We start from the raw sequence: 13,189 nt of genomic DNA, 5'->3' as shown, positions 1-13,189 counted from the left end.
ATCGACCTATGAACCAGGAGGTCACGGTTCGATTCCTGGTCAGGGCACATGCCTAGGTTGTAGGATCCATCCCTAGTATGGGGTGTGCAGGAGGCAGCCAAACAATGAGTCTCTCTCATTATTAATGTTTCTCTCTCTCTCTCTCTCTCTCTCTCTCTCTCTCTCTCTCCCTTCTTCTCTGAAATCAATATATATATATATATATATATTTAAAAAGATGGTACATCTGGGACCAAGCACAAGTAGGGCAGAAGATACAAGTAAGCTGCACAAGCAGATGACCTAAACCCCAATGTCATCCACCAACGTTGCACTAACACCTCTCCTTCATCTCACCCCTATGGCTGCATGGGGCTTCTTTATGGCTAGCTGACAAGGATGGAAAATGCCAACCTTGATTCACAGGTGGGTCTGTTGGTAGGTGGGCAAAAGCTGAAAATGGAATACAGCTTCACTATAGCCTCACTCAGAAGTGACCTTTAATACATATTTTATTGACTTTTTACATAGAGGAAGGGAAAGGGGTAGAGAGTTAGAAACATCGATGAGAGAGAAACAGCGATCAGCTGCCTCCTGCACACCCCCCACTGGGGATGTGCCCGCAACCAAGGTACATGCCCTTGACCTGAATCGAACCTGGGACCCTTCAGTCCGCTCTATCCACTGAGCCAAACCAGTCAGGGCAAGAAGTGACCTGTAAAGACAGTAATGAGATGGAATCTTCCCACAGGGCAGGGCTTTGGGCAATGCATATAGGCATCCATTTTGTAGACAAGTGGCCTAAGATAAGAAGAATAAGTACAGACTTATGGACAGTGGCATCGATTGGTTGACTCCTGCATGTGCCACGACTGGGGCCAGGGATCAAATCTGCACCCCAGGTCTTGACTGGGAATAGAGCCTGCAACCCTTTGGTGCACTGGTTGACGCCCAAACCATTGAGCACACCGGCCAGGGCTGAAACATCTATTTTAGGTCTGGGTTTGCTTTTTCTGGCTACTGGAGCTCAGCCATTCTAAAGACTTGCAGAGTGTCTGATCTGATGACATTTGGTCTCAGATAGCATCACTTTAGAGACCAAGGGGCTCATTTCATAGCAAAGGAGGTACAATAGTGGGTGCATGATCACGGGATCTACTGGACTTATGACATGCTGCATGGCATTGCTCAGAAGCTATTGGCCTTTGGAGGACTTTAAACTCTGCAGGCCTTTGGAGCTGAAACCTACATCTAAGTCAAACTGGTTCCCAAAGAGAGAACAAATTTTGGGTTTCTCCCAGTCTCAGCCCAGAAGTATCTCAATTCTACCCCGCAGACCTATAAGAAGCAAGTACTTCATAATTCTTCAGTTCTTAATTTTTTCTGATTTGTGTCTTTTCTCTCTTCCACACATACAACAAATTCTGTCTGAAAGCTATTGTACCGCTATGCTCTCTTGGGTACCCTTGGCCAAAAGCTGCTGTCCACAGACCTCCCGGGCCTGCCTGGAGGCTTTCTTGGTCAATGCTTGGCAGGGCTCCAGCCTTGTTGGGCCAAAGGCTCTGTCATTCCTTCCCTTTCCCAAACATCAGAGCCGATCCAAGACTCGAGCTTTCTAGAGTCACAGGCAAGGAATCCCGGTAGGAGATAGGCTCAGATTCCATTTCTGTTCTTCTTCCAGGTGGCTTTTACCTCTTGCCAATCTAACAATCTCTAGAAAACCCTATTCTATGCCCAAAAAGTGTGATCAGCAGAACACTGAAATAAATGATAAGTTTCCTCTCAGCAACCACCACTTCCCTATTGTCTCCTGACTGTACTTGGTTTTCCCTAGAGGCAGCGATGATGACATGTAGGTGGTGCCTACTGCATTCAGGCCACCGTAGAGCAGGCTCTAAGACACCTATGCCTCTGGCTGCCCTAACTTCTCCTCTGTTAAGACCTTGTTCTCACAGGCAACAAAGGCGATCGCAGGTGAGGGAAACTGGGACCTGAAAACCTTCCCTTCCCCTTCATAACCCTCCTTCGCCCCCACTGTTCTGCAGATGCTGTTATGATTGAAGTTTGTATATTAAAGAATTCTTATATTAAAAATATTTCGTAGGTCTAAAAATAAAAAGCACTTTAGCTAGAAAAAAGAGATGCAACCGAGGCACCAACTGGGAAATGATATCTGTGTGAATGAAGCTCACCTTCCAGGGTGCTTCATTCCAGCACTATTCACCCTGGACCAGCAACCGTGAGTGAGTGCTGTCTACAAAAAGCAGAATACAGGATACCTCAGAGGTACTGAAGTTCAGTTCCAGACCATGGCAATAGAGTAAGTATCACAATAAATTGAGTCACATGAGTTTTTGGTTTCGTAGTGCATGTTATGTTTACACTATATTGTAATCTGTTAAGTGTGCAACAGCATTATGTCTAAAAAAGCAATGTACATACCTTAATTAAAAATACTTCATTGTTGGCCTGGCCAGTGTGTTCAGTGGTTAGAGTATTGTCCTGCTCACCAAAGGGTAGTAAGTTCGATTCCCGATCCAGGGCACATACCTGGGTTGCAGGTTCAATCCTTGGCCTGGTCAGGGCACGTTCAGGAGGCAACCAATTAATGTATCTCTCTTACATTGATGCTTCTCTCTCTCTCCCCCTTCCTTCCACTCTATCTAAAATGAGTGGAAAAATATCCTTGGATGAGGATTAACAACAACAAAATACTAATCATCATGTGAGCCTCAGCGAGTCATAATCTTTTTGCTGGTGGAGAGTCTTACCTTCAATTTGTAAAAAATGCAATACATATCTGCAAAGCGCGATTAAGAGAAGCACAATAAAACGAGGTATGCTTGGAAATGGATCTGGGAATAGGGGGTAGAAGTAAGAGTGACTCCTCTCACCATACTCCCAGTGAGCCTCTGGGAGAATTTGGGCTTCCCGCCCCCACAACTCTAGACTCTGTAGGCCTCAGAGGTCTTGGTTCGCAGCAGGCAATGCTTCCACTAGGAGACACAAGAGTCCTATTATACGTTAAGCTATTGCTGCTACCTGATCTCTTGAGGTTCCCTGTGCCAAGAGACTAGCAGGCAAAAAGAGGAGTCACTCTCCTGGCAGGTAAATTGACCATGACATCAGAGAAGGCAGGGCGGCTGTTACACAACAGGACAGGGAAGAACACATCTGACCCTGCAGGTGACCTACACCAGTGTTTCTTTGTTCTTGTCTGACCGATTTTGAGGGTAAGTAGGCAGATAGAGCAACCATGACTAAGACAAGCATGGTGACCAGGGTCTCAGATCCCTTAGAGATGCAGGTCTGGGCCATCTTGCTAGATAAGCCACCTCGACCAGCAGAGGTGCTAGCCGAGCAGTAAGGGTTTAGAGTAGGTAGTAGAGGAGGGAGATAATGAGTAGGCTAGCTGTAGCGTGAGAGCTGTAGCTCATTCCACTAACCTTTTAAAGCTTATGCAGGAGAAAAAAAGAAATGAATCAGAATTCAGGAGGACCTGTTCTCAGATGGCATTAACTTATTTTACCAAGCAGGAGATTCAGATGCTACAGAGCTGTGGTGTGTGCCTGGGTCTTCTTCGGGACTAAGGAATGCACTCCCCAGCTGCCAGGAGTCTTGCCTTCTAGTAGATGGGACTGCTTTGTCCAAGGTTATGACCCCTCTTTTGGGGCAGCCTCGGGCAATGACTGGCCCATAGACGGGTACAAATGCCCAGCCCCTTTCCATCATTTCAGGACCACTCTGAGAAGCCATCCTGTTTTTAGAGCTCTGGGTGACTGAGGGCTCTGCTACGCCATGGCCGTTCATCTTCTCCCTCTCTGAGATGCTACTGTTCTCACTCCCTTGCCAAGGTGGCTCCTGAGAGAGCTGCCCATGAAACCTCCTGCCTGCAAACCTCCTCCTCAGAGTTTGTTTCCCAGGGAACCTCGCCCAAAACACTGTGCACATCCTCCACCACACTAGCGAACGTCAAAGCATTTCCCAAGAAGGCCGTACCAACTTAGACATTCCTACCGACAATGCATGAGCGTTCCATTTGCTTAACATCCTTGCCAAATCCTGGCATTGTTAGGCTTTTTATTTTTAGCCGATCTGGTGGGTGTGAAATGGAATCCCATTGTGGTTTGGGTTTACGTTTCCCTGATGACTAATTGAGGCTGAGCACCTTTTCGTGGGGGTTTCTGGCTACTTGGTGCCACTCTTTGGGAACAGCTCAGCTCCTTTGCCAGTTCGAGGCACAGACCCGCTCATTTAGGGCTGCCGAATAAGAGAGTAAGTGCAGGGGTAAGCCCAAGGAAGAATTTAAATGGCTTTCCTGAAGGCCACCAATCTCGATGAATCCTTTGGTCCTTTTCTAACTTGACCCTGGAGCAGTGTGAGGTCTGGTGGGCCACTCTCTCCTCCCCTTACCCCCTTTCCTTGGCTTTCTCAGCAATGCACAGTCCTCTACCTCCCTAGCTGCCCTCCTCTGTCTCCTTGGCAGCCTCGACCTCCCGCAAAGGCGCAGCTGTTACATGTTGGGCTCCTCAAGGCGTAGTCCTTGCTGTTCTTTTCCTCTCACGCTGACGTTCTCTCTGGGCTAGCTCACGTGTACTCCCGACTACAGTTACCATAGTTACACGCCGAGGATCCCCACATTCCTCTCCTTTGGCACGTCCACATGACGTCTCAGAGCTCCATCTCCATCCATCCCAAGTGGAAATCATGACTCTCCCTCTGCTGGGAAATTTCCCCTGAGCCGAGAGACCAGGGAAAGAGGCTGACAACTCCAGGATTACATCAAGCGTTTATTAAGGGAACTATGCAACGTATGTAACGAGGCTTGTCTTGGGCAGCAGGGAGATGACACATGGCAGGTGCTGAGGGGTTATATAGGACAGAGTAGGATGGACGGGAGTACTGGGGTGTGACCCACCTCAGATGAGGGGAAAACACCTTAATACAAGAGCGTATTCCAGGAACCAGCACGTCTGGGGCATAGGGGAGGTTAGTCAGACACTCTCGGAGGAAATTGATGGGAAGCAATCTCTGTTCTGGCCTGAATCTAGCTGGATCTAGCTCCAGGGTCTAGCACAGCCGTGGGCAAACTACAGCCCGTGGGCCAGATCCGGCCCATTTGAAATGAATAAAACTATTGAAAAAAAAGACCGTACCCTTTTACGTAATGATGTTTACTTTGAATTTATATTAGTTCACACAAACACTCCATCCATGCTTTTGTTCCGGCCCTCCGGTCCAGTTTAAGAACCCATTGTGGCCCTCGAGTCAAAAAGTTTGCCCACGCCTGGTAGCATCATTGAACACATAGGTGCTATTATTGGCCTCTCTCCCGTGGGTGAGGAAACAGAGGCAGAGGTGATAAATGAATTACCCAAGGCCACACAGCTAGGAAGTGGCAGTGATAGGATTGAAACTCGGGTGGCCTGGTTCCCAAGTGTGACTGTAACCACTACACCACACTGCCCCTGCCAGAGACACTAAGTGCTTTCCTCTGTTTACTTTTCTCAAACTAGGGTTTGATTTCTGATAATAAAATGATACATGCTCATAAAAAAAATACAGAAACGTTTAAAGAAGCTAATAAGAAATGTTTCAGACGTCCAGCACATTGAGTCATCTCCACGGGTACACAGAAATGCATGTTATACAAAATGAGATAATATGCATAGGTAATAAAAACCAATAACCATGAGAGAATGGTCTAGGCCAGTGGTCGGCAAACTGCGGCTCGCGAGCCACATGCGGCTCTTTGGCCCCTTGAGTGTGGCTCTTCCCCAAAATACCGACTTCTGCGCATGGGCCACGAAGTTTCAATCGCACTGTACATGCGCGCCCGCACGTGGTATTTTATGGAAGAGCCACACTCAAGGGGCCAAAGAGCCGCATGTGGCTCGCGAGCCGCAGTTTGCCGACCACTGGTCTAGGCTCACACTTGGGAGTCATTCAGTCTTTGTTCAGACCTCCTAGCTCATCCTCTGCCTGTGTGATCCTGGGCAGGTCATCCAAGTTTCAGTTTTGCCTTCTGTAAAATGGGACTGATCGTCGTCCAACCTTGTAGAACAGGCCTCAAAATTCAGTGAGAGAATACCTACAGCAGCGGTTCTCAACCTGTGGGTCTCGACCCCTTTGGGGGTGGAACGACCCTTTCACAGGGGTCGCCTAAGACCATCGGAAAACACATCTATAATTACATATTGTTTTTGTAATTAATCACTATGCTTTAATGATGTTCAATTTGTAACAATGAAATTGGGGGTCACCACAACATGAGGAACTGTATTAAAGGGTCGCGGCATTCGGAAGGTTGAGAACCCCTGACCTACAGGGAAATGCGCTGTATGGTGCCTGGCATCCAGTGAGCACTCAAAATATTTTAGCCAAGATGATGATGAGTCATGACTTACGTATGCACCTGAGGTCAGCGAGCCGCCAGCCCAAGGAAGATCTGAATTCTGGCCTCCAAGAGAGAAGCAAAGGGTGAAGGCTGCAAACAGTCTGAAAGCTGAGGTGAGGCCCCTTGTGTAACCCTGACTGTGGCCAGCAGTCCAGGAGCAGTTTAGAAAGTGAGGTGCATGGGGAGCCAAGATAGGACTGTGTACTGGGGTTTGGGGTAAAGGCTGGCGATGCTACTGGAGTGAAGACCGAACAGAACCGCCCTCCGATGGGAAAGATTCTCTCCTGTGTGCTGAGTGTAATGTTCTGCCGGTGATGAAATTTGCCCTGCAGTCTCCTCCCGCCAAATAAATAGGTGTTGCTATTCTGAGCAAGGCCTGCGATAAAAATACTTTGCTTTGGAGAGTTTTTTTTGTTTTGTTTTGTTTTTAAGCCATGAAAATAACAGGGCAGTAGGCTGTCTATTTTAGGTTGGGGCCTTTGGCTCGCTTTCAAAGTCACGGCCCAAATGAGATCTATTTAGAAACAGGTCACTGCACACTTTGCACACGTTGATCGTCCGGTAGAACAAGCCTGGATGGGTCACTCTGGGGCCTGTTCCTGAGGGGGAGCGCTGGAGGGAATTTCGGGCCATTGTTTATGCCCGAATGTAAATATGAGCCCTGGCTTCTTTCCCTGGGCCTCAGAGCAACGCCCCCACCCCCACCCCACCTCCGCCCCCTGCTCCCGCTCCAGAGTTCTTAGGAGGCGGGCCCGCCTGTCTGGTCTCTCTCCACTTGAAGAATCCTGGGTCAGGGTGGGGCTGGGATATGGCAAATGCTCCCCACCTTCTCTATAAATCACCAGGGCAGGCTGTAGCGTCAGAACTAAGCAGGAGCTCTGGTTGGGCTGAGTTTTTCCATCCTCGGGGGGACCAGGGGGTGCCTTTGGGGACTGAGAAAGACAATCTGGAGAGGATGGTCTGAGATAGAGTGGAAAGAACTTGTGCAGGCTTGAGTTTGAATGTTGGCCGTGGCCCTCTCTAGCTGTGTGATCTTGGGGAGGCAACTTCACCTCTCTGATCCCTTGTTTTCTTAGTGAAATGGAGACAATAAAGCAAATCTTACAAGATTATTGGGAGGATTAAATAAGGTATTTTTTTAAAGCATCTAGCTGCTAGATTCTAGCAAATATAAAGTGGCCATCAGTCTGGAAGCACAGAGGAAGTTTTAGGGGAAAAAATGGTTTATTGATAATACATAATAAAATTCTCTATATTTTCAGACTTTAGGATCACCCTGTGGTAATAATAATTGCTAGTACTTATATGGTACATACCATGTCCCAGGCACTGTTCTAAAGGTTTTACATATATCAACTCATTAATTCTTCATAACAATCCCACATCATTCCCATTTTACAGATGAGAAAACTGAGGCTCAAAAGTTAAATGGCTTGCCCAAGGCCACCTGGGTAGTAAGTGGCGGAACCAAGAATTAAACCTAGGCAGTTAACCATTATACTATAGTTAACTATTTTTCTATAGTTGCTTTTTCTAATACAGCTGATGTCTTGACACCCAGATAATGCTAATTGATAAAATAATGACAGTGACAATTATAATGGTCACAGAGTCCCAGCATTGCAAAAGGCTCTTAAGAGGTCAGCCAGTGACTGTGGGGTTAACCTTCTGCCTTTCTCAGTCAAGAATACTCCAAAAAATAAAAATAAATAAAAATAATAATACTCCAAAAATACTTGGGGCCCTAACCAGTTTGGCTCAGTGGATAGAGCGTCGGCCTGCGGATGCAAGGGTCCCAGGTTCGATTCCGGTCAAGGGCATGTACCTGGGTTGCGGGCACATACCCAGCGGGGTGTGTGCAGGAGGCAGCTGATCGATGTTTCTCTCTCATTGATGTTTCTAACTCTCTATCCTTCTCCCTTCCTCTCTGTAAAAAAATCAATAAAATATATTTAAAAAAGAAATACTTGGGAAGGAGTTAGCAAATTGACTTTGTCCGATCTGATAGGGGAAAAGTGGGCTCTCGGTGTGATTTCTCTTATTGTGATGGTAGCTACCTCTTAACATGTTTGATTTATTTGCATGTTTCTTTTTTTGTGAATTGTCTTTTCGTATCCTTTGGTTACTTTTAATTGGGCACATGGTCTTTTCTTATTGATTTTTGGAGTGCCCTTATTATATTATAGAAACCAATTATTTGTCTGTGAATTGAACGGCAAATATTTTTTCCCAGTGTGCCACCTGACCTTGGATATTGCTTAAGGTATTTATTACCATGCAGAAAGTTGACTTTTATGTGGTTGAATTTATCAACCTTTTTTTCTTTTACAGCTTCTGGCATTTGCATCACGCTTAGAAAAGCTTCCCCTGCACTGAAAACATTTGTTTAAGCTTTCACATGTTTTCCTCTAGTGTGCATATGGTTTCATTTTTTATGTTTAAATTTTCACTCTTTGCATTTCATTTTGGTGTAATTTGCAAATTAGATGTCGAACTCCCCCATCCCCCTTTTTTTTCTAGGTGCTAGGAAAACAGCACGTTGGGTCCCATTCATCTACTTGTCTGGTACCTAGCTTGAGATAATTTCTGTCCAGTTCTCCTTGGTTCCAATTTTATTTATTTATTTATTTATTTACTTATTTATTCATTCATTTATTTATTTATTCATCGTAATCCTCACCTGAGAATATTTTTTCCATTGCGGGGTGTTTGTGGGAGGCAACCGATAAATGTTTCTCTCTTGCACGGATGTTTCTCTCTCTCTCTATCCCTCTCTCTTCTTATCTCTCTAAAATCAATACAAACATATTTTTAAAAGTTAAAGGATAAATCATAAAGAAAATCTTTAAGGGGGGGAGGGAGTGGGTGGAGGTGAAAGAGGGAATTGGGGATAAATGGTGATGGAAAAAAATTAAATTTAATTAAATTTTTAAAAATAAAAACATCAACATACAGACAAAAGACTTCCATGGCTTAAAAACATCCAGAACTACAACAATAACTATAACTACGAAATCACAAAAAATAAATAAAACAGCTTCAAAATAAAAAGGTAAACAAAGGACTAGGAACACACACTTGCAATCAGTATGCAAGACATTAACTGCTTTCTCATAAAAATTAATTCACACATATTGACAAGAAAAAATGCCAATACCCCAGGAGTCAAACCTCATGCACAGATAAGTCAGAAAGTGGGGAACATATACATGGGAAAATATTCACCTGCACAATTAATCAAAGGGATACAACCTAATGCAGTAATAAAGTACTTTTATTCTTTCTAATAATCACCAGGAAAAAAATTATAATATTTTGCACTGACAAAGGGGTAGTGAAACTGGCAATCTCAAATGCCACCAGTGGCAGCACCCATTTGGAAAACAAGTTGGCAATATAGAGTAAGGGCCGTAAAAATGTTTACTTCAGTAAATTCAGTAATAATCTGAAGCATTAAAGCTATTTGAAAAGATAAAGGAGACACTTATTAGATCCCTAATAGGTACCTTGCTCTTTACATATCTTATCTCCAATTCTCTCAATAATCTCATGAGGTCTATATTCTTTGCTCCGTTGACAGATAAGAAAACCCAGGCTCTGTGAGGTTAGGCCTCAGTCCAAGGCCACATGGCTTGTAAGTTACAGAACTCGCCTTTGTTCTGAGCTGATCGGGTTCTAAAGCCTCTGGGCTCTCAGCTCCCCTTGGCTGCTTGGGAGTCAGAGCCCTGGCCCCTCCTTCAGGCCAGCTCACCCACCTGATGAATTGTGGCAGGAGGTCAGGGGATGGTTTGCATTGAAAAGTCTCTAAGGTTTCTGAAAGCTCTGAGCTTTTGTGAATCTATTGCTGTAAGTCAACCTCAGGAAGGATAAACACAGAAAAAAGTAAGAATTGTGCAGAAAATATTAGACACATTTCATTTCCCCCTTCAGTTTTGTGACTTTCAGCCAAGATTAATCTTTGTTTTGGAATTTCATTTTGGGAATATTGGTGTTTTCTGAATTAAAATGAGCTGCTTACTATGTTTCAGTGCCTATTTATTTATTGAACAAACATATTGTAATGGTTAAAAGTGCAGGTTCTATATGTGTGAGTTCATTATAGTACTATTGCACATTTTCTCTTTGAAATTATATTAAAAATAAGTAGCTATTTTTAAAAAGTTAAGGGGGTGGGGTGGAACTGTTTGAGTTGGATCCAGAGCTCAGGCATGTTAGCTGTGTGTCCTTGCCTCAGTTCCCTCATCTGTTGATGATGTTCTCTGTCTCACAGGGTTGTTAGGTGAATCAACCATATCATTTACTACTTACTATTCTCGTATGCCTTATGGCATTAGGCCTGATATAGGTATTAGCTCTCAATCATTGTTAGCTATTTTTGTTAATATTAACTTTGTTACTACATTAACCAACTTGCTTTGGAGTTGTTTGGTTTCTGAAAACGTTTTCTAACAGAAAGCATTGCTTTTCCTGGTAGAGCAAATGTGGACAGGACCCCAACATTATTAGAGGGAATCTGAGGAGGAAGATAAAACCTAAATTGCCCAGAACCATAATGAGGGAATGAACTAAGAGAAAACAATCTATAGAATTTTAAATGTGCAAACTATATCTGAGGCTGAGGAAAGGGCTGCACAGATTAATACTAATCTGGTGTCAGAAGCTTCTAGCTAAGGTTGACCTCTTGTATCATCTTTAAGTCTTTCCCTTCTAGAGAGATAGGTGAAGGGGTACAAACTTAAGCTGAATCCCAGACGATCCCATCCACACCTACTGAACAAACAAAGCTCCTCAATTCTCACCTACTCTAAGTTATGTGGTCAATATCTATTTGTAAAAAGTGCAAATATTGTTAATTATAAGAATATCCAAATTCTCACAACATAGTTAACCTAAGCCTGGTGAAGGTGGTTAGTTGACCTCTCCAATACCAAACTGTGAATCCACAAGAGCCTCAGAGGCTAGTGAGGGGAGTGGGGCTGGAGGGCGGGGGAGGGGGTGGGGTGGGGTGAGGTAGGTGGAGGAGCAGGCCATCCAAGGGCACAAAGCTGCAGAAGGAAGACAAAGACATTGGGAGGATGTCTCCTTGGGGCCTGGGACACTCCTTCAGGTCAAAGACACCCTCCCCCTGCAAGTGTGTGCATAGCTTCCCAGTGATTTCCATGTTCTACAAGATCTTTCTTCAGAAGAAGGAAAAGAATGACCTTCACTTAATGTCAATATTGCCAGAGAGGACATCAACAGGTGATCGCTGGAACATATATTAGGATTCTATTACAAGTGATAGAAAAACTAACTCAATGGTTTTAGGTTTTAAGAAAAGGAATGTAATGCTACATGAAACAGGAAAGTCTGGGTCTGGCTGGTTGTAGGTCTGGCTGGTTGTAGGTCTGGCTGGTTGTAGGTCTGGCTGGTTGTGGGTCTGGCTGATTGTAGTCTGGCTGGTTGTAGGTCTGGCTGGTTGTGGGTCTGGCTGGTTGTAGGTCTGGCTGGTTGTAGGTCTGGCTGGTTGTAGGTCTGGCTGGTTGTGGGTCTGGCTGGTTGTAGGTCTAGCTGGTTGTGGGTCTGGCTGGTTGTAGGTCTGGCTGGTTGTAGGTCTGGCTGGTTGTAGGTCTGGCTGGTTGTAGGTCTGGCTGGTTGTAGGTCTGGCTGGTTGTAGGTCTAGCTGGTTGTAGGTCTGGCTGGTTGTAGGTCTGGCTGGTTATGGGTCTGGCTGGTTGTAGGTCTGGCTGGTTGTAGGTCTGGCTGGTTGTAGGTCTGGCTGGTTGTGGGTCTGGCTGGTTGTGGGTCTGGCTGGTTGTAGGTCTGGCTGGTTTTAGTGCTCAACAGATGCCAGCAGGACCCTGCATGACTTCAGGCTCAGCAATCACTGTGTAAAGGTAGCTGAAGCGATCCCAGCCTTCCCTTCTCCCAAGGTTCAAGTTCAGGGGAAAAGTCAGAAGACATTTGGGGGCTTCCTCAAAAATCCTGAGATTCACTTTGTTTGGATCCAGTTGGGTATGTGTTCATCCCTGAACCAATTACAGTGACCTGGGGCATGTGCAATTTTGATTGGCCAGGCCTGAGTCACATGCTCTGTGTAACACTAAGACCTGAATTAGATTATTATGTTTGAGTTCCTTGCATATAGTTATACTTCATTTGTCTACAAACAACCCCCCTCTACACACACACACACACACACACACACACACACACACACACACACACTGGGGTGGGGAGGGGACTGTGCTTGGCATCTCTTCATCCACAGTGGCTAGATCAGTGCCTGGCTCCTAGCATACAGTACATACTCAGTAAATGGCCACTGAAATAAACTGAATTGTAGATAACGAAGTATTAACTGGAGAACTGAGATGATTGTCCATATGACTTAGCAAAACAAGGCAACACAAGCACAGCTTTGGCCCTGATTATCAGGCTTTCTTTCTCTTTTTGGAACCATCCAACCCAAGTCAATGAAGGACACTACCTATTTTAGACTCTGGATAGTGGTGACAATGAAATAACCTGAAATTAAGAAGTTTTAGTCATCCAATAAGTGTTGTTTCATTAGAATTTACCTCAGAGTTAGAATCACAGTTTCTCTTCTGCCTTAGCTAATTGTGAAATAAGTATATTAAGCACCACCTGCATGCTCAGTTCTACATGCCGGTGGATCATGGTAGTAGAATATTACAAAAATAAATCATGAGGCCCTCATTCCAGAGATTGAGGCCAGAGCCACTTCCATTTTTAAAAAATTTTATTTATTGATTTGAGAGAGAAACATTAATTTGTTGCTTCACTCATCCATGAACCCACTGGTTGACTCTT

Source organism: Myotis nattereri (genome assembly GCF_964212035.1).
Source record: "Myotis nattereri genome assembly, chromosome: 14".
NCBI classification, from domain to species: Eukaryota; Metazoa; Chordata; class Mammalia; order Chiroptera; family Vespertilionidae; genus Myotis; species Myotis nattereri.
This window is presented reverse-complemented; position numbering follows the sequence as displayed.